Source organism: Paramormyrops kingsleyae, chromosome 21 (genome assembly GCF_048594095.1).
Source record: "Paramormyrops kingsleyae isolate MSU_618 chromosome 21, PKINGS_0.4, whole genome shotgun sequence".
Taxonomy (NCBI): domain Eukaryota; kingdom Metazoa; phylum Chordata; class Actinopteri; order Osteoglossiformes; family Mormyridae; genus Paramormyrops; species Paramormyrops kingsleyae.
Genome location: NC_132817.1, coordinates 994,417 through 1,013,080, shown reverse-complemented (window position 1 = coordinate 1,013,080; position 18,664 = coordinate 994,417). Strand labels below are relative to the sequence as shown.

At 41.8% G+C, this 18,664-nt stretch overlaps 3 long non-coding RNA genes across 4 annotated transcripts; all 3 read right to left on the bottom strand.

The window, feature by feature from the left end:
* Positions 1 to 331: 331 nt before the first annotated feature.
* On the bottom strand, positions 332 to 1,661 carry LOC140581454 (uncharacterized). The gene is made up of 3 exons (XR_011984516.1): positions 1,555 to 1,661; positions 528 to 566; positions 332 to 424 (listed from the first exon to the last, which is right to left on the bottom strand). It is a non-coding gene; the product is annotated as an uncharacterized lncRNA (long non-coding RNA).
* A 12,795-nt stretch (positions 1,662 to 14,456) lies between these two features.
* Positions 14,457 to 15,112, bottom strand: LOC140581539 (uncharacterized). Of its 2 annotated transcripts, XR_011984633.1 has the most exons (3): positions 14,972 to 15,112; positions 14,574 to 14,849; positions 14,457 to 14,500 (listed from the first exon to the last, which is right to left on the bottom strand). It is a non-coding gene; the product is annotated as an uncharacterized lncRNA (long non-coding RNA). The 2 variants fall into 2 exon arrangements; XR_011984632.1 differs by having other exon boundaries at positions 14,457 to 14,849.
* Positions 15,113 to 15,326: 214 nt separating this feature from the next.
* Positions 15,327 to 16,227, bottom strand: LOC140581538 (uncharacterized). The gene is made up of 3 exons (XR_011984631.1): positions 15,764 to 16,227; positions 15,447 to 15,514; positions 15,327 to 15,368 (listed from the first exon to the last, which is right to left on the bottom strand). It is a non-coding gene; the product is annotated as an uncharacterized lncRNA (long non-coding RNA).
* Between the last annotated feature and the right edge of the window lie 2,437 nt (positions 16,228 to 18,664).

Sequence of the window (18,664 nt, the reverse complement as noted above, 5' to 3'; positions counted from 1 at the left end):
GCGGCTACCCGGAGAGGTTTTCCGTGCATGTCCTACAGGGAGGAGGCCCCGGGGCAGGCCCAGGACTCGCTGGAGGGATTATATCTCTCGGCTGGCCTGGGAACGCCTCGGTGTCCCCCCCGAGGAGCTGGTAGAGGTAGCTGGGGAGAGGGAGGTCTGGGTGCCTCTCCTGAAGCTGCTGCCCCCGCGACCCGAACCCCGGTCAAGCGGTAGATGATGGATGGATGGAATCCACTTCTGCTAAATGTAACAAATAATCAATATTTTTAATCAAAGCTATTTAGGCTAACTGGTTGATGATGGCATTTTATTTATTCCCTTTCTATCAATTATACTCTGAATGTTCAGCTGTAATACAAACCTTCAGTCATATTTTTTTTCTTATCAGCCTTGAACTTTGCAGGTAGCATCGGATAGTCTTTCACTGCATCGGTTCCAAAAACCCAGAATATGAAATTTAATAACGTTTATTTGTCCCATATTTATGAATCATTTAAGTGTTAGGATAAATGTCTGTAAATGGTTACCTTGTGTGATATCAGAGTCTTCTTCAGAATCAAATAAATCTGGGGGAAAAGTTAAAACACTATTTCACAAGTTGACTTACCCGTATGGCTAAAATCATGTTAATGGACTGAAACACTTTAGTAATAATGGTTGTTCATTATTAGGGCTGCACGATTTATCGATTTCAAATCGAAATCACGATTTGAAACAACGCGATTAGCAAGTCGCAAAAATCGCGATTTAGGATATACTGTACATTATACAGCACGTCGGACCCAGGGTTTAAAACTGCTGTGAGAATAGTTTTACAAATTCATGCCATGCTCCCTGTGTGACAGTCATTCTCACCAATCATAAGTGCCGTGCTTCTCGCGTGCCAGTCATGCTCACCAATCAGAAGTGGCCCAAGAAGGCGTATAGGCCCACAAACAGCAAACACGTGAAACCCAAGGAAAATGTTACATTCACGGTGCGGAAAAATACTGATTCCACTACTGAGCTATAAGTGAATTGCCTTCCTATTATATACTACGTTTAAAAAAATCCAGCTTTACGGTTTCAGGACAGAACAGCCACTCTGTTATGAACATTACGGTTTTTTGAGTGTTATTAGTGTTAATAACAGCAGCTAACAGCAAAATAGCGCAAACAAAAGGCTGCATACACGGAAGTAGTTCATGTTTGTTCATTGGCGTGGGAAAAGGCGGTTCTAGTGTTATTAGGAGGGTAATAAGCATTACCTACAAGATTGCTATTTTTCTTTTTGCTGCAATTGTTTTCATTATTACTTTATTTAACTTGACACATCACATCTTTAAATTCTCATCCTTGCATTAGAATATAGACCAGTTAATACTGATGGTATCTCATGCTGCGACATATGTTTTAAAATTACTACACACTGAATATTGAACTGAAGCTTGACATAAAAAAAATTAAATCGCAAATCAAATCGTAATTGCAATTTCTGTCAGAAAAATCGCGATTTCATATTTTCCCCAAATCGTGCAGCCCTATTCATTATAAACAATTTTTCCATTTTCTCACCAAGTTCAAAATCTTCATAATTTTTTCTCTTCCGGACTCTCCAACTTTCAACCTCATCTTCTGTCTCGCACTCAGTCATCCACGCAACATTATCACAAAGTGATTTGTCATCTATGATAAACCCACACAATTTAGCTTTGGTAATAGGAAACAAAAAAATAAAATAAAATTCTATACATTTTTATTAAAGTGAATTACCTGAATTATCTTCACTTGTATTAGAGGAAATGATTTCCAAGTCTTTGATGTTGGCTCCATCTTGCTGTGTTTCTTTAATGCATTGCCATTGGGCCACCATACAATTTTCTGATTCATATTGACCCATGAAGTTGGAATAGTTAATTCCTCTTCTTTTTTCTCTTCTTGCCACACTGCTAATGACCACATCTGAAACAATACAGCAGAAAATATAACCTGCTAGCAAATATTACTGTTTAGATGAATAGGTGAGGGAAAAATACGAAAGAAATTTACTTGTTTGTGATGCATGAATCAGACGTTCTCGGAGCCATGTAGCATTGGAAACACAGCATATCCATCATCATGAGGTAGGCAAACAGCCTTACCTTCAATGATCTCAATGAAGATTGTTCTTCTTTTCGAAAAACGCTGAAGATTTCGTTTACTTATGAACACAATGTTCAGGAGTTTTGAGCTACAAGGGACTTCAAACAAATCATGGGTGTACTCTTCCCTAATCACATCACATACCAACTCATTTCCCTGCCTCCTATGCACAAATGCATAAGATGCGTCACCCAACAGAAAACAGCCATCCTTAATTTTGTCTGAAATGTAGTATGAAGAGTTGGAAATGTTGTTAGCAGTTGCTCTGCCAACTTGCTCCAATTCAGTCAGTCTTTTGGCAACCTGAACTACAGGATTCTGGCCTTTTTTCACAAGTTTCATCTTCTGTAGGTGGTTTTCAAAAGGAAATGCTGAAACATCATTTAAAGAGCACTTGAATAAACATACATCGTCAGGTAAATGAACAAGGCTGTGAATGATGAAAACAGTAAAGGTTCCACCATAGAGGTCTTCACACTTGCCAACAAAATGTTTCAGTAGATCTTTCGCATACTGAATGAAATAGCATCTCCTATTTTTGTTTGTTTCCAACAAAACTGACACTGACACAGCCAGTTCCAGGAAATGAAAATACAAAGGCTCAGACACTACATCCTTCATCACAACTGGTCCTGTATACAAGAGGAAACTGCGGAATTCAGTTGCTTTCCACCTTTCCAAATCGGTCAATGGCCTTGGCTGACAAGCAAACTCACGAGGTAGAGATCTACTTAAAGCAGCAAGGTTCTCATATTTGTCCACGTTGTCTAACTGAAAGCTTACATATAGGGGGTCCTTGAGTCAAAAAGTAGCACCCAAACAAACAAGATGCATGTAATCCAAGCTAAATTGTGAAATGCATGCTATTCTATGAGCTGCTAGTGGTGTTAACTTTGCTTGATGGTCTGGGTACTGAAAGCTATTAAACTGGTCATCCATTCGCTTTGCCACAGCCCGTTTACCATCAAATACCACTCAACCATTCAATTTTCCTCTGATTATACAATGCTCACATGAAAAGTAAGAATTGTGGGCTTTGGTGCACTTTAAGTATGCTCGTGCATGAGCATCACAAACAAAAGCCTTTATGACAATTTTGTACAATTTTTCTTCTAACTTTAGTCCATGCTGTATTACAGGGGTCGGCAACCCTTTTGACATGGAGTGCCAATTATATATTTTCTTGTTAGTCCGCGTGCCATGTTAACAACGGGGGCGGGGGGGGCTACCATCGAGTAGTCAAACCAAAGCAGCAGGCGCGCCAAGCAACAGCCAATGACATTTCAACATCATAGAAGACGTCTGAAAAATTTTAATGTGTTTAATAATTAGGGTTGTGATCTAGAGACCTGCGCGGGACGAATTTTTCAGTCCCGCTCCTGGCTGCTCCCGCAAAAAAATATATATATTATTTTCTCCAGCTCCCGTCCGCAGTATTCAAGTTTTGTCCCGCTCCCGCCCGCAAAATCCCGCAGGTAAACATATAAGTAGTTTTATTTTTACCACTTCTTCCCGCTACTCTGTTATTTGTTTCACTTGCTTCCCTTTTGAGTGTATATAAAAAAGAAACGGAAAATAAACAAATATGTTTTGTTTTATTTGAGTTTAATTAAATGGAATGATGAACATGGACATGAACGAGGAGCTTTTCAGAACATAGAAATACACTCAGAACAGTTAGAAATAGGCTAATAATATTGCAATTGTCACACCCGCTCCGTCCGCTCCTACTGTGTGCCACACCCACCTCATTACCTCGTGTTCAGTCCTGATTGTGATCACCTGTGTCCTGTTATGTCTAGCTAGTCTTTTGTATTTAGTCCTCGTCTGAGTCAGTCTTCCCCAGACTTGTCATTGATGTTAACTGTCGTGTTTCCCCGGTCCTGCTTCCCAAATAAATCCCCGTTTTACCCTGCTTCCTGGCTCCGATCGCCTGCTTTCCGGCTCGCTTGCCCCGCGATCGTGACAGCAATGAAACAAAATAATAATAAACGTTGATTTCTCAAGTGGTCAAACAGAAAAGCATTTGGCCTAATACTGCTTCAGAGCGTTAGCCTTTAATTTAGTCATTCTTGTTGCAATTGTGCAGTAGATAAATATGTAAACTGCATCATATAAATGTAAGTAACATTAATAAAATTATTTTACTGATGTATACTGCAGTGTGTAGCCTGTCACTCTCTGACGACAGTTATAGATAATTTGAGTTTGCGATTATGTCGCACGCGTAAATGTTAGTTTTTTAGCCGGTTAGGCGGTCGTAGATAGGTTATAAATGTTCTATGTTGAAGTTTGTAAATGTTACTTACTCGTTGTTATTGAACCTCCAGATTAAGCATTGCAGTGTCTGAAGTGAACTGGCTATCGGCAACGTTAAGTTGTGGAATGCTAACGTAACGTAACGTTACCTTGAACGACTGTCATAGGGCTGCAACAACTAATCGATTTAATCGATTAAAATCGATTATTAAAATAGTTGCCAACTAATTTAATAATCTATTAGTTGGGTCTACGTTATTATACACATAAGTACAGTGGCAACCTCCTAATTTGGGAGCAGTAAGCTAACCAAAGCCGCGGTGGCAGTAAAGTACCATTAAGCTGGATGCCGACCGCCATAAAAGAAAAAAGTAAATGCACATAAACGCCATTTACGCACCTTTTAAATTTACAAAACAGCTTTTACTCACCTTTTTTAAGATCACTAATGTTAATGATATAATTACCCACCGTTTTTACTGCTGTGCATATAGTTTACCCACCTTAAATTTCTTGTTACCACTACACCACTGCTTCATTTCTTCACGATAGAAATTTATAGTAATATCAAATGTTGTAGTACTCAAGACCAGTTTTTGAAGGTCTCGATCTTGTCTTTGAAGCAGCCGTATTTGTACTCGTTCTTGTCACGGACTCGGGATTTTATTTCGAGACCATAACTCTGAGAATATTCTTATTAATGAGCCGTTTACTGTCGGATTGGATAACTAATAACTGCAACCAATGGCGTTACTGCCGGCCGCGTTACCCGCCCCGTCCCTTCACACACGCACATGTGTTTAAATGAACGCAGGGGAAGTCGTGGTTGTCAACACAATCAGCTATTATGGGGCTAGAAATGCGGCTACATACAGTATACCACAACGTGTTTACCCTACCATTCTATTAGGTGGGCGCCCCAAGTTAATTTTATTTAATTTCATTTTCTATATAGCTCCAGATCGCAACAGAAGTCATTTAAGGCTACCTTTCCGATAGAACAGGTTTATATCTTGTCCTTTTATTAAACAAACTAAATAGCCTTATATTATTTATCTTATTTACAGTTCATCACTGTAGTATGCTGAAACAACCGGACACGTTTTAAAACAAAATTTGCCGCCTGCCGTTCACGGGCACCAATCGTCTTATTTGCGTTGCTCAGTAATTTTTAGCGTATAAGATGCGGAAAAGGCTTTTTCTTCGCAATAAATGTTTACTTTATTTGTCCGTAATAAATGCAGACAGACTCGCTGGCGTGCTCTCTCCCCCTGTCATATATGTGTATCAACATTAAATAACATTAGACAATTATTTAATAATATTCTTAGTAGCAGCAGCGGTAGTCTGTGCTTTTACATTAAAAAACTGGAGTACTGAATACATTATCTAAAGCACAATGCTGGTTGCACTTTATAAAACAAGATTTTGTGTATTTCATTACGTTGATTCAGCTGCTACAAATTATTAATTTTTTTTGTATACTCTTAATGTAGCATACATTTGTTTTTTATGTGAGTTGCTGGAAACAACTTTTGTACAAAGACAGACTGGGTTATTAAAAATTGCTGGAAATCAAATTGTTTTTTGCCCCCCCCCCCATCCGATTAATCGACTAATCGAAAAAGTAATCGACAGATTAATCGATTATCAAAATAATCGTTAGTTGCAGCCCTAGACTGTCACAACGAAATCACAATTAGGTTATGCGCTGGCGAATTCCTGTTTTATGTCTTTGTAGGTGTATAATTAATCTTTTACTTGGCTTCGCCAGTTCTTGTTTTTTATTTAATTTTTTTACTGAAGTCGAGGTATTTCGGATTTTGCAGGGACAGACAAGGACACCCAGGCCCTTATCTTGTGGCGAGCGGCAAATCGGCCTTTGTTTATGAGCAAAAGGCATGCCAGCGTGGAAGCATACAAGTAAGTATACAGTAATTGTATGCGTAGTTGTTCACAGTAGGTGCTGAATTATTTTAAATTAATGTGGGCAGATCATAGTTATTTATAGATTGAACACAATCATGAAATAGTGTAATCCACTCTAAACTGCATTTTTTTTGTTCTTGGTAACTCCAACCTAACAATTTTCTTAATGTAGTATTTGTATTGTACATCACTTTGGACAAGAGTCTGCAAAGTATCCATAAACATAAATTATGTCTCTATTTATATAAACTGCCAATGTGTGTTCACCAGTGTCTTCTTAAAAGAAAGAGGCCTCGAGGGGAGGGTAGATGCAAAGGCCCTGAAGAAAAGGTGGGAGTACCTTACCTCCAAATATAAGGTGAGATATGCACTATACTTGCCCTGATACAGTAAAATAGTCTAAATATGTCACAGCGATATGTAGGTATGGTCTAAATATGTAGTGCATGTTTTCTTTGGCTGTCTTTTATCTACAGGACCTTAAGCATCCCCGTACTGGGATGAGCACAGAGGGGGGTGGGGTGACTGCCGCTTCTTGGAAGTGGTATACCCATATGGATGAGGCAATAGGGAGCAGGCCATCGGTGACACCGCCTGCCCTCTTTGCCTCATCCAGCCGGGAGGTGGCAGTGACCCCACCCCCTCCTGTGGAGAGGGGCACTACCTCCACCTTCTCTACCACAAAAAGACAGCGGGTAGACAGGGTGGAGGAACTCCTTAATGCCTTGAGGGAAAGTGATAGGCAGCATGAGGAGGCCATGCAGGAGATGGAGAGGGAGCAGCAGAGGAGAGAGAGGCAAGAGAGGCAGTGGAACGGGAGGAGAGGAGATACCAGAAGCTTGTAGAGAGGGATGAGAGGCGACACAGAGAGGCGGTGGAAAGGGAGGAAAGGTTTTATAGAGAGAGGAGGGAGAGGGAGGCAGCAGGAAGAGAGGAGCGCCTCATGGCCATCCTGGAAAAATTGTGTAAATAGTTTAGTGTAAATAGTTTTGTGTTCTATGTTTTGTGTCAGATGTGTTCAGTGTTAAATATTTTAAAATATTACATTACAAATAAAGAATTATTAAATATATTAATCCATTTGCATTGTGTATCTTTATTCTGTTTACTTACTCAATCTGTTTTTTAACGCTAGAAAGACTGACTGGGTCAATTGACCCAGTCAGTCTTTCTAGTGTTAAAGGGAGCTTGGTTACATCAGACTCTTATCGAAAGTGACTTACATTTTTATCGAATTGTTGACAAATGTAACAAAACACACACACACAAATTTGCCAATTAGCCAAATTGTTTATTGTTTGCATTTTAAAGCATATTCTAAAGTAGGAATGATCTGGGGTACATTTAAATGTAGTCGTGATCTGGGGTGTAACAGGTCATTGCCATCCTCTGTGTCTCATCGGCCCCAGAGACAGTTCCTGGAGGTGCTGGTCCTGGTGCTGGTTGGTCCACTGCCCTCCCGACATCAGCATCAGCATCTGGCTCCAGCAGGTCCCCGTTGCTCATGCAGATGTTGTGGAGCACAGTGCAGCAGACGATGACCTCTGGCACATACTTCACATCCACCTCCAGGGCCTTGAGGAAGATGGACCTCCATCTGGTCTTCAGGACCACAAATGACCTCTCTACAACACACCTTGCCTTTGAAAGGTGGCAGTTGAATCGAGCTTGGAGGTGGTTGCAGACAGGGTGCCTGTAGGGTGTCATGAGGCAGATGGGCTGGGACAAGCAGGGGTAGCCACCATCTCCAAGGATGCAGTAACCTGGTGGGGGGTAAGACTGCTGGTAGTAGATGGGGCTGTTCTGCAGGACTCGGGCGTCATGAACTGACCCACAGTATCCCACGAAGACGTCCAGAAACCTTCCAGTGTTGTCACAGATGGCCTGCAGCTAGACTGAGTGGAACAACTTCCTGTTAAAATAACAGGCGGCGGTCTCTGCAGGGGGCTTCACCCGAACGTGGCAACCATCAATGGCTCCTACCACTCTGTTGAAGGCTGCAGATCCTGCTAGACGGGCGAAGCGGGACCCCAAGCGAGGGAGTTCCTCCGCAGTGGCATGGCGGACCACTTGGGAGAGGAGAGCAGCAATCTTTGCACTCACCCTGTGCACTGCCTGGTGAACGGTTGACCGGGGCATATCGAAGGCCCTGGCAACCACACGGTAAGAGGTGGCGCTGGCCAGCCAGAAAAGAAACACCAAGGTGTTGATCTCAGGGCCCCAACCATGGTCACATTCAGTTCCCAGTACAGCCATTAAAGAATTGAAGGACTCCCTTGCTAGCCGGAAGTCAACGCGCAGGTCACTGTGGCCATCGAAGTACCGTGCCAGCAGTGGCACTGACACATTAATTTGGCTGTACCGCCTGGGGTTGAGACGCTGCTGTGGAGTAGAGGGGGAGGCAAGTGAGGAATTTTGTCAATAAGAGTTTGCTGCATCCCTGTGTTTTAGCATCTTCCTTACTTCATGGCACTTTTTCATTGCATAAATCATTCTAACTATGATTTCTAACTATAATTGGTTTTATCTTGCCAGTTATGTAATGTATCAGTGTAAACATCAATTTAGAACAGATGTATATTAATTTATATGATTCAGGTCTATAAGATTCTAACGGGTCTGGATGCTGTTCAGCCAAATGACTATTTCAATATTAGTCTAAATCAGTGTTACTCAAACTTTTTCAGACCAAGGACCACTTTCTCAAAAAAAATCCTTGTTTCATACTATCTGTGTATTTTTTTTAGTTAAAGTTCAATGCTTTTACTGCTTTTTGCTTCTTTTCACTTAGCCTACTGACCTGACAGCGGATGTTGTTTAGGAGACGAAATTGGCGGGGTTGATAGGCAACAATTTAGGCACTGCCAATTCAGATTTATTTTTAGCCTACATTTATTTTTATACATTTTTTTAAATAAAATGTATACATTTTTGTTCCGAGAATAAATTCGCTTTACCCTTCAGTCAATGTTAGGTTAGGTGTTTTTTTTTAGAGATGATATCACTTCACGGACCACTTGAGGTCGCTCACGGACCACTAGTGGTCCGCGGACCACACTTTGAGTAACACTGGTCTAAATACTAGAACTCGTGGCCATAAGTGGAAATTAGCGGGAGAACATTTTAAAACAAATTTGAGGAAGCACTTCTTTACACAGCGTGTAGTCAGAGTATGGAATAGTCTTCCTGCTATTGTAGTGGAAGCTAAAACCCTTTAAATCAGAGCTAGATAAGATTTTAACAACTCTGAGCTATTAGCTAAGTTCTCCCCAAACGAGCTTGATGGGCCGAATGGCCTCCTCTCGTTTGTAAATTTCTTATGTTCTTATGTTCTTAAAGAACATTAATTCAGCCAAGAATTGCACTTTATACTAATAGGTATGGGGAAGACATGCACAGACATATGAATTTGTATGCTGATGGGCTTTTAATTATCAACTGTATAACGTGAGGTTATACACTGTAGTCCACTGTACTGTGTTACACAAATGCAGGCCATAAAAGGAATTTAATAGCAATAAGTGTCATGACATGCAAAAAACTTATATGAACTTTATTTTGATTTGGGCATTTATACAACTGTGCAAAGAACTTCGTTGGACAGACACTATCTGAAAAGATAAGCCTAATACCTGCGCGGCACTGTCGTCAGGCGCGCATACAAAAAAAACATGTAGGTTATGTACCATCTCATGTTCAGCCAATTGGAGGATATAAAGGGCGACCAGTGGTTGCTGGCATTCCAGGGGGCACTTCATCACACACACCATGCACCACAAGTGACACTGTGAAATGTAAGTTTACCACTATGATTTCTTTTCATTATATGACTTAATAAATTACTATCTGTCACTTAAAGGCTTTTTGAACATGCTTAACGTTTTTATGCAGGCTTACTTTATTTAACTGCATATGATGTATAGGCTACTGTGATCTTAGTTGTATTACTTTGACATGTTTTTTTCCTGCATTATTGGTTTTTCTTTAATATTGAGAATTTTGTGGGTTGTATTTTCTTATAGATACTGATAGAGGGATTGTATTATTGGACCCTAGAGAAAGAACACCGTCTGTCACAGTTGTAAGTGTTTTGTCAGGTACCTTTAGTTGCTTTTAGATATTCTGTTTTTTTTTTCTTTTTACCAGATAATGTATACTTGCATATTTCCACTGAAGGATGAAGATGACGATGAAGAGACCACATCTGCTGTGACAGAAGTGGACCATGCTGGTAGATCCACTGAGGTATGATGCATACCATTATAATGCATGCCCCCTTTTCTCATTAGAGTAACAAACTGTCATTGTCCATTCACAGTACATACCTGGGGATTTACCCACAGATGAAGGTCCTTCAACCTCAATGTGCGATCTAAGCAGTGTAAGATTTTGTGTTAAGTTGTCCATATTTTAATTTTATTGTCTGACAGAATCTCATTTCATTATTTTTGCCTTCTTAGTTGCCAGCAAAGGAGCTGTATAAGGTCCATCTTCAAAAACAAATAAGAAAAAGTGACATGGAGATGGACCTTATACAGCTTCAAATGGAAGAGAAAAGGCTATCCATTAAAAAAGCAAAACTAGAAATTGAATTATTGGAGCATCGCCTTAAGGTGAGAACTTGTGTGAATATTAATGTGTTGCATGTTAAAAGTGGTGTATATAAAGCAATGTAATACATAAAAAAACACATTTTATTTCATTTTACTTTCATTGTTTTTCAGGAAATAAAGAAATGAATTGCACAGCAGACCAGTGCAAACAATTTAATAAAAGTAATTTTGACAAATCCTGTCTCTCAAAAGTCTTCCATCTCTGTGTGCACAAATCTGTAGGGGTTCCTCTGGGTCATCTTCTTCAATACAAGGAGGGTGGCTTTCTCCTCTTATAGTGGCAATGTTGTGAAGCACAACACAAGCCACTATTATGTCGCACGCCCTCTCTGGACTGACCCGGAGCCCACGCAGACACTGAAACCTAGACTTTAGGATCCCTATGGTCATCTCCACCTTGGCCCGTGTTCGGCTGTGAGCCAGGTTAAACCGTGTCTGTGGTCCAGGATCAGGTTCAGGGTAGGGTGTCATTAAGTAGGGCAGACAAGGGTATCCTCTGTCCCCCAGCAAGTAACCATTGTACTGTCCTGTAATGATTCAAGTGTACAATACAAATATAGTACAAAGGAAAAAAAACCTTGTATGAAGCAAAACATACCCTGCTGAAATGTCTGGCATAATGATGACTCGCGGAAAATTCTGGCATCATGCACAGATCCTGGCCATTTTGCCTCAACATTAGTAATGATGTGGGTTGCCTCACATATTACCTATAGTTGAAAAGTGGAAAGTAATGAGTTTAATGATGTTAACAAGGCAAAAAATTAAGGACACAAAATCAAGTTCTTACCTGCACATTGATACTATGAATAGATTTCCTATTAACATAGTCTCCCTCATTTATTGAAGGAGCTTTAATAGGAATGTGGGTGCCATCAATGCACCCGATTACATTTGGAAACCCTGAAATAGAAAGTCATATATGGAAGTATCAAATGTGTGTGTGTGCAGGATGAATACATGTATAGATATAAATAGTATGACTACATATTAAATATGCGTCATAGATTTTACTACAAAGGACAAACCTGCCACTCTGTGGAATTCCTCTTTAATAACCCGCAGAGGTTTATGGCCAGGGAACTGTACAAACGTGTGTAAGAAGCGTTTCAGTGCCAGACATACTGTGCGAACGGCTCTACACACAGTTGCCTTTCCCACATGCTCTGCATCGCCCACATTGTACAAAAAATGCCCTGACGCAAAAAACCGAAGTGCTATGCACAGAATGTTTTCTGTGCTAAGCGCAGACCCGCGGTTTGTGACATTTGCAATATGTGGGTTCAAGAGATGTGTTAAGTAAATTAACGATTCTTTTGAAAACCGATAACGCTCTTTCAAATAATCATTAGGAAATGAAAATACATCAATACGCGGTCTTATAACTCTCTCCCGGCGAAAAAAACCTCGTATAATTTGTGCCTCCACGTCCACAGGATCGTCATCAAAAGGGCATGCCATGCTCAGTAACCTTCTGAAACAAACTGACCCTGGAACATAACCTGCTCAGTAGCAGGTTATCTTCAGAGGGTAAGCTGCTATGGTTACGTACATACCCAGAAAGTTAACCTCCGTTTTTGGAACCGAAAGTTGAGGTTATCCACTAACTTACCCTTAAACTTACCCGGGTATGTCACATAACCTGCTTTCTGGAATACCCCCCTGTGGCCTGTACTACGAAGCGGGGTAACTGGCTTATCGGGGTAACTTTGCGAGTAACTTGATGACGTGTGGTGTAACTTCGCGATTAACCCGTACTACGAAAGGTGGGTAGGTTTTAGTCGAGACATGTTGCTATGGCAATTTACCCTAAGTCTCAAAACTGCTCCGAGCAGTTTTTGTTCTTGTTTAAGTCGAGGTTTCTGCGTAAGCCAGCCCTATATGAGCACCGCCCCTCCCACTACAATTTCTCCGAAAACAATGCCGGCGTACCTGGATGATCCGTACGACATTGGCGCGCGAATCGTGAGGGGCTCTCTCCGCAGGGCGAGGGTTTTTAGAGATCGCCAGAATCCGCTGGCATACCCAGACGATATTCTCCATGAAAGGTACAGATTTTCATCTGAGGGAATTCGTTACCTTTGCCAGTTGCTCGGTCCAGAGGTCTCTAATTCCACTCGCCGCAGCAATGCCCTCACAATCGAGCATACAGTATGCCTCGCACTGCGATATTTTGCCAGTGGCCAGTTTATGTATTCCATCGGTGATGCTGAACATCTGAGCAAGAATACTGTTTGTCGTACGGTTAGCAAAGTGGTGCTTGCTCTATCTAAACTGTTGGATGCATTTGTGGTTTTCCCTGGTCATTTAAGTGCTCTGCGGAATAAAGAAGGGTTTCATGCAATCGCAGGTAAATCGCAGTATGAAATTATTCTATTGTCATAGGGAAATTGCTTCTGCTGACACAATTTCTCATAGGATTCCCAAGGGTCATAGGCATCATCGATTGCACACACATCCCAATCAGTGCACCCCTGGGAGAGCACGAGGGTGATTATGTGAATCGCAAATCTATTCACAGCATCAATGTACAGGTATTTTTCTCATAATATGCTTTTAGATCTGATATATGGGCTAGTGACTACAAGTGTACCTTAGGTTCACCTTCTCCTCACATAAGGTGGTGATTTGGAATTTGTTGGCTTCTTCTCTAACGTATATTTGTCATGACTGATGCACTATTTTGATAGTACAGTGCTACCTCGGAACACATCCTGTTAGGTATAAGTCCAAGGATATGGAACATACTAAGAATGCATACCGAGGTATCACTGTATTTCTCTTTAAGGAAAAGTTAGACAGGTCCTATAGTTGTTTCCTCACTACACATATGCCTATGTTTAGTCCTGTTGTACATTTGCTTGTGAAACACTGGCTCAACTTGTATTATGTGTCATATGAACATGACTTTAGAATAGCAGAATAAGCTTTGGAATGGCTTTCAATCCTTAGATGACATGTGATCACCAGTTAATGGTCACAAGCCTGGACGCACGGTGGCCAGGCTCAGTACATGACTCTCGCATTTTCAGGGAGTCCATTCTCTCTCAAAGATTTGAAGAAGGTAAGGCAATCAGTATTCTATAGATTTTGTTGCACAAACTTGCATGTGACAGTTGCTCAATTTCTTCAAAGGGCATTTTGATGGCCTGTTGCTGGGGGACCGGGGATACCCATGCCTGAAGCACTTGGTAACTCCTTATCCTGACACTCTAACAAGGCCCCAAATACAATTCAATGCTGCCCACAGCCTAACAAGGGTCAGGATAGAAATGACATTTGGCATTCTAAAGGCACGTTTTACTTGCCTCAAAGGCCTACGAGTACGGCCAGAGAGGGCCTGTCAGGTGGTGTCAGCATGTGTGGTGCTACATAATATTGCAACTATTAGGAAAGAAAAGACCCCTACTCCACTGCCCATGCCTCCAGACATTGTTGACCCTGTGACCCTCGACTACCCCACAGGACGTGCAGTGAGAGATGCAATCACAAACCAGTGTTTCACTCATTAAAATAAAAAACTCAGATCATGACTACATTGAAGTCTGATTGTTTTATTGGTTGCCACTCTCCCTCTCCTACAAAGTAAAAAAGTGATAAATTAATCATGGTACATATATAGATGTAATACTGATGAATATATAGCAATACCCTCTTTTCATGCTCGAGCTGTTGAATTTCAAGCTTCAGTTTCTTTATTTGCAGTTGTTTCCTCCTGCAGTCCAACTCAAGCATGCGCTTGTAAAGGGAACGCACATTGTCTGTTCTAGCCTACACAGGGGGAAAAAAAAACGCATGAAATGGTGAAGCAGTGCGCATGCAGCTTATGAACCCGAAGAGTCAAAGACAAAGCAAAAGTGCACTTTCCGTGTGGGAGGTCCGAGTGGAGGAAGCCGCAGGAGGGGAAGGGGGTTGCTGAAACGCCTCCTAAGGGAGAATGCAAATTACAACTTAAGGACAGTAGAATGACAGAATCTGTGCAGAGGTCTAAATGCCATGCTATACTGTATTATCCTGGGGGAATCACACATGTGATGCAATGCATCTACCTGGATGTGCGTGTCAGACAATGCCGACAAAGTGTCCTCACCCAAGTCCTCCTGAACAATAAAGGAATATAGGTAAAGATGCATCAACATTGGGCACACCTAGTCATTTCTGCACTTACCTGTACCTGAGGATTACAGGAGGTGCTGGGCTCTGCAGGTGGCTGGAGCACTTGCATATTACCCCCCTCCACTGCACATAACACATGAATTTAAATTTCATGATTGTACAGCATGATAATTTGTGCAATGTTATTGCAATATTACCCTGCACATAAAGGGTGCACATATCTGAGGCACCAGGGTCTGACCGGACACCACCCTCAACCCCCTCCATGATGGGCCGTCCTACGTTGTTGCCCTCCACCCGTTGCCTTTATAGAGAGCTTTTTCTTATTAGCTGTGACACATAGAAACACACTATTATCTGGAGGCTACACACAAATATTTCATAATGAGTATAAATACATAGCCGTACCACTTGTCATGATGTTTTTATATTTCATCCTGACTTGCTGCCAAGTACGCTGTGCAGTATTACTGCATCTGGAATCATATCAGTTAAGTTACCATTAGGTTTAAATTCTGAGTAACATCACAGTAATGGAACTTTAGAGAGCGTTACATTACTTAACAGCAAATACTGTAATAGGCTTACTTCTGAATTGTGACGCATTTGTGAGCCTCTGCATTTATTAACAGTATTTCAGTTCTTTTCAGACAACACTTCATAGTCTAATCAGCGATCGTGAGATATTGTAGACCAAGAATTATTGATCATAGAAATGTACTTACGCATTTACGCGGTCGGCAATTCGTTGCCAACAAGCCTGCCTGCTTTTGTTGGCTGCAGAGGTGTTGGACTTCCCTTGTATCGTTGATTTGAACTCCTCGTAACCTTGCATGATTATCACGCACTCTGCCTCCGTAAAGTACGGAGCTCGCGCCATGACTCAAACAGTGCCTTGCGCTGCCGATCGTGCTCCATTTATATGAACGCGCACAAGCACCAATTAAGTTAACACCGATTGAACAAAGCAACTTCTTAACTGGCTTCGTAGTACTGATTAGCCCCGATTGATTCAACCTGATTTTGTCAACCTCGCGTTCGCAAATTACCTTGGGGTTAAGTCTGATTTGGTTAAACCCCCTTCGTAGTACAGGCCACTGGTCATCTACAATGTAAACAAACGCGCTTGACGAATCAGGTTGCAGTATAGCAGTCACGTGACCTCTGGGGCACATCATTACCGTGACCGCTCAGTTGGGAATGCTTTCGTTCGCAAGCAAAACCATTGACTTCGACACTAAGAATTGTCACGAAATTTCACACAGACATGGTTGAATAAATGATCTCAAACGATATCAAATCTATAAGATTTTATTAAAAATCTATTTACCTCTAGTGATTTTGAAGCGATGCCTTTGAGAAGTAATTTATCGGTAATTTAGCAACGGGAAAACAAAACACTTCTGACCGCTCAAAAACAAAAATTCGAAAACGAGGTTGTGACGAAAAATGTGAACTATGTCATCTATAAGCGTGTGCTCCTGGAACTTTAAAGATAAACCCACCGTTAAACTTTTTCCGCGGCTATGCTATTCCCCGCATCCACCAAACTCGTGATGACGTAAACACACCTGCGCGGAAGAGCGGCGCATTGGGAATCGGGAGATTGTAACTGTCACGCCCCACTCCGTCCGCTCCTGATGTGTGTCATGCCCACCTCATTACCTCCTGTTTCTCCCCGATTGTTCTCACCTGTGGCTCGTTACCCGTAGCTTGTCTTTTGTATTTAGTCCTCGTCTGAGTCAATCTTCCCCAGACTCATCATTGATGTTACCCTTCGTTCTCCCCCGTATTGTGGATTTTCCCCGAATAAACCCCGTTTACCCGACTTCCTGGCTCCTTTTCCCTGCTTCCCGGATCGCCTGCCCTGCGAATGTGACAGTAACATACCTACAGTACAAATATTTTGGCATTGAAAAGGGCTTGAAAACATTGCATCAGGGGGGTATTCCAGAAAGCAGGTTATGTGACATACCAGGGTAAGTTTAAGAGTAAGTTAGTGGATAACCTCAACTTTCGGTTCCAAAAACGGAGGTTAACTTTCTGGGTATGTACGTAACCATAGCAGCTTACTCCCTGAAGATAACCTGCTACTGAGCAGGTTATGTTCCAGGGTAAGTTTGTTGCAGAAGGTTACTGAGCATGGCGTGCCCTTTTGATGACGATCCTGTGAACGTGGAGGCATAAATTATACAAGGTTTTTTTCGCCGGGAGAGAGTTATAAGACCGTGTATTGATGTCTTGTCATTTCCTAATGATTATTTGAAAAAGCGTTATCAGTTTTCAAAAGAATCGTTCATTTACTTAACATCTCTTGAAACCGCATATTGCAAATGTCACAAACCCAAACCGCGGGTCTGCGCTTAGCACAGAAAACATTCTGTGCATAGCACTTCGGTTTTTTGCGTCAGGGCATTTTTTGTACAATATGGGCGACGCAGAGCATGTGGGAAAGGCAACTGTGTGTAGAGCCGTTCGCACAGTATGTCTGGTACTTAACGCTTCTTACACACGTTTGTACAGTTCCCTGTCCATAAAGCTCTGCGAGTTATTAAAGAGGAATTCCACAGAGTGGTAGGTTTGTCCTTTGTAGTAAAATCTATGATGCATATTTAATATGTAATCATACTATTTATATCTATACATGTATTCATCCTGCACACACACACACTTGATACTTCCATATATGACTTTCTATTTCAGGGTTTCCAAATGTAATTTGGAATACATGTAATACATGTATAGTGACAATAAAAGGCATTCATTCATTCATTCATAATTGGGTGCATTGATGGCACCTACATTTCTATTAAAGCTCCTTCAATAAATGAGGGTGTTGGGGATTCGACACCCCTGATGCCGGTGTGTGATGGGATTGGCCGCTGGAGGGCTCCGGTCAGAGAGCACTGAGTCGCCAGGCAGAGTTAAGAACTTTACTACTGAGCAGATTCAATCCCACATACAAATGCAGCATTCAAGGGACAGGACTGCAACTTAGACTGATCTGAAGACAGAATTATATCAGCAGTGACTTCTGCTTCAGCTCGACGCTGCAGGGAGAAAGAAAGAAAATGGCAATCCACTTTACCCGACAGCCTCCGGTCTACCCGGCAACCTCCCGTTTTACCCGACAACCTCTAAATTAATACATACTGCAACAAAGGTCCCGTACGAAAACAACACAGCCATCCGAGCAAGAGTCCCAAATTGAAAGAATTCACAACAGCCGCCCCCACATTTGAGCAGCAAATGTGCAATCAGGGAATTCTTCCAGTGTCATCATCAAGGTTCTCCAAGACTGGAAGAGGTATTAGGCGTGCAACGGGCCTGGTGTACACTTTGCCCTTCACCAGGACTTCAGCCGTTCTCACACAGCCATCTTGACTGGCTACTGCCCTGGTGACCTTACCAATGGGCCAATGAGCCCTGGGCTGTTGCGGATCGACGATTAGGACCACGGAGTCCTCAGTCAGGTTAGCTGATGGCCTATGCCACTTCTGGCGGGTCTGAAGTGTGGGCAGGTAGTTCCGTGTGAACTGAACCCAGAACTGATCTGTAAGGGTTTGACAGTGGCGCCATCGCCGCCGCCCCATGACTGCCGGTGAATAAGCTACCTGAGGTAAGGT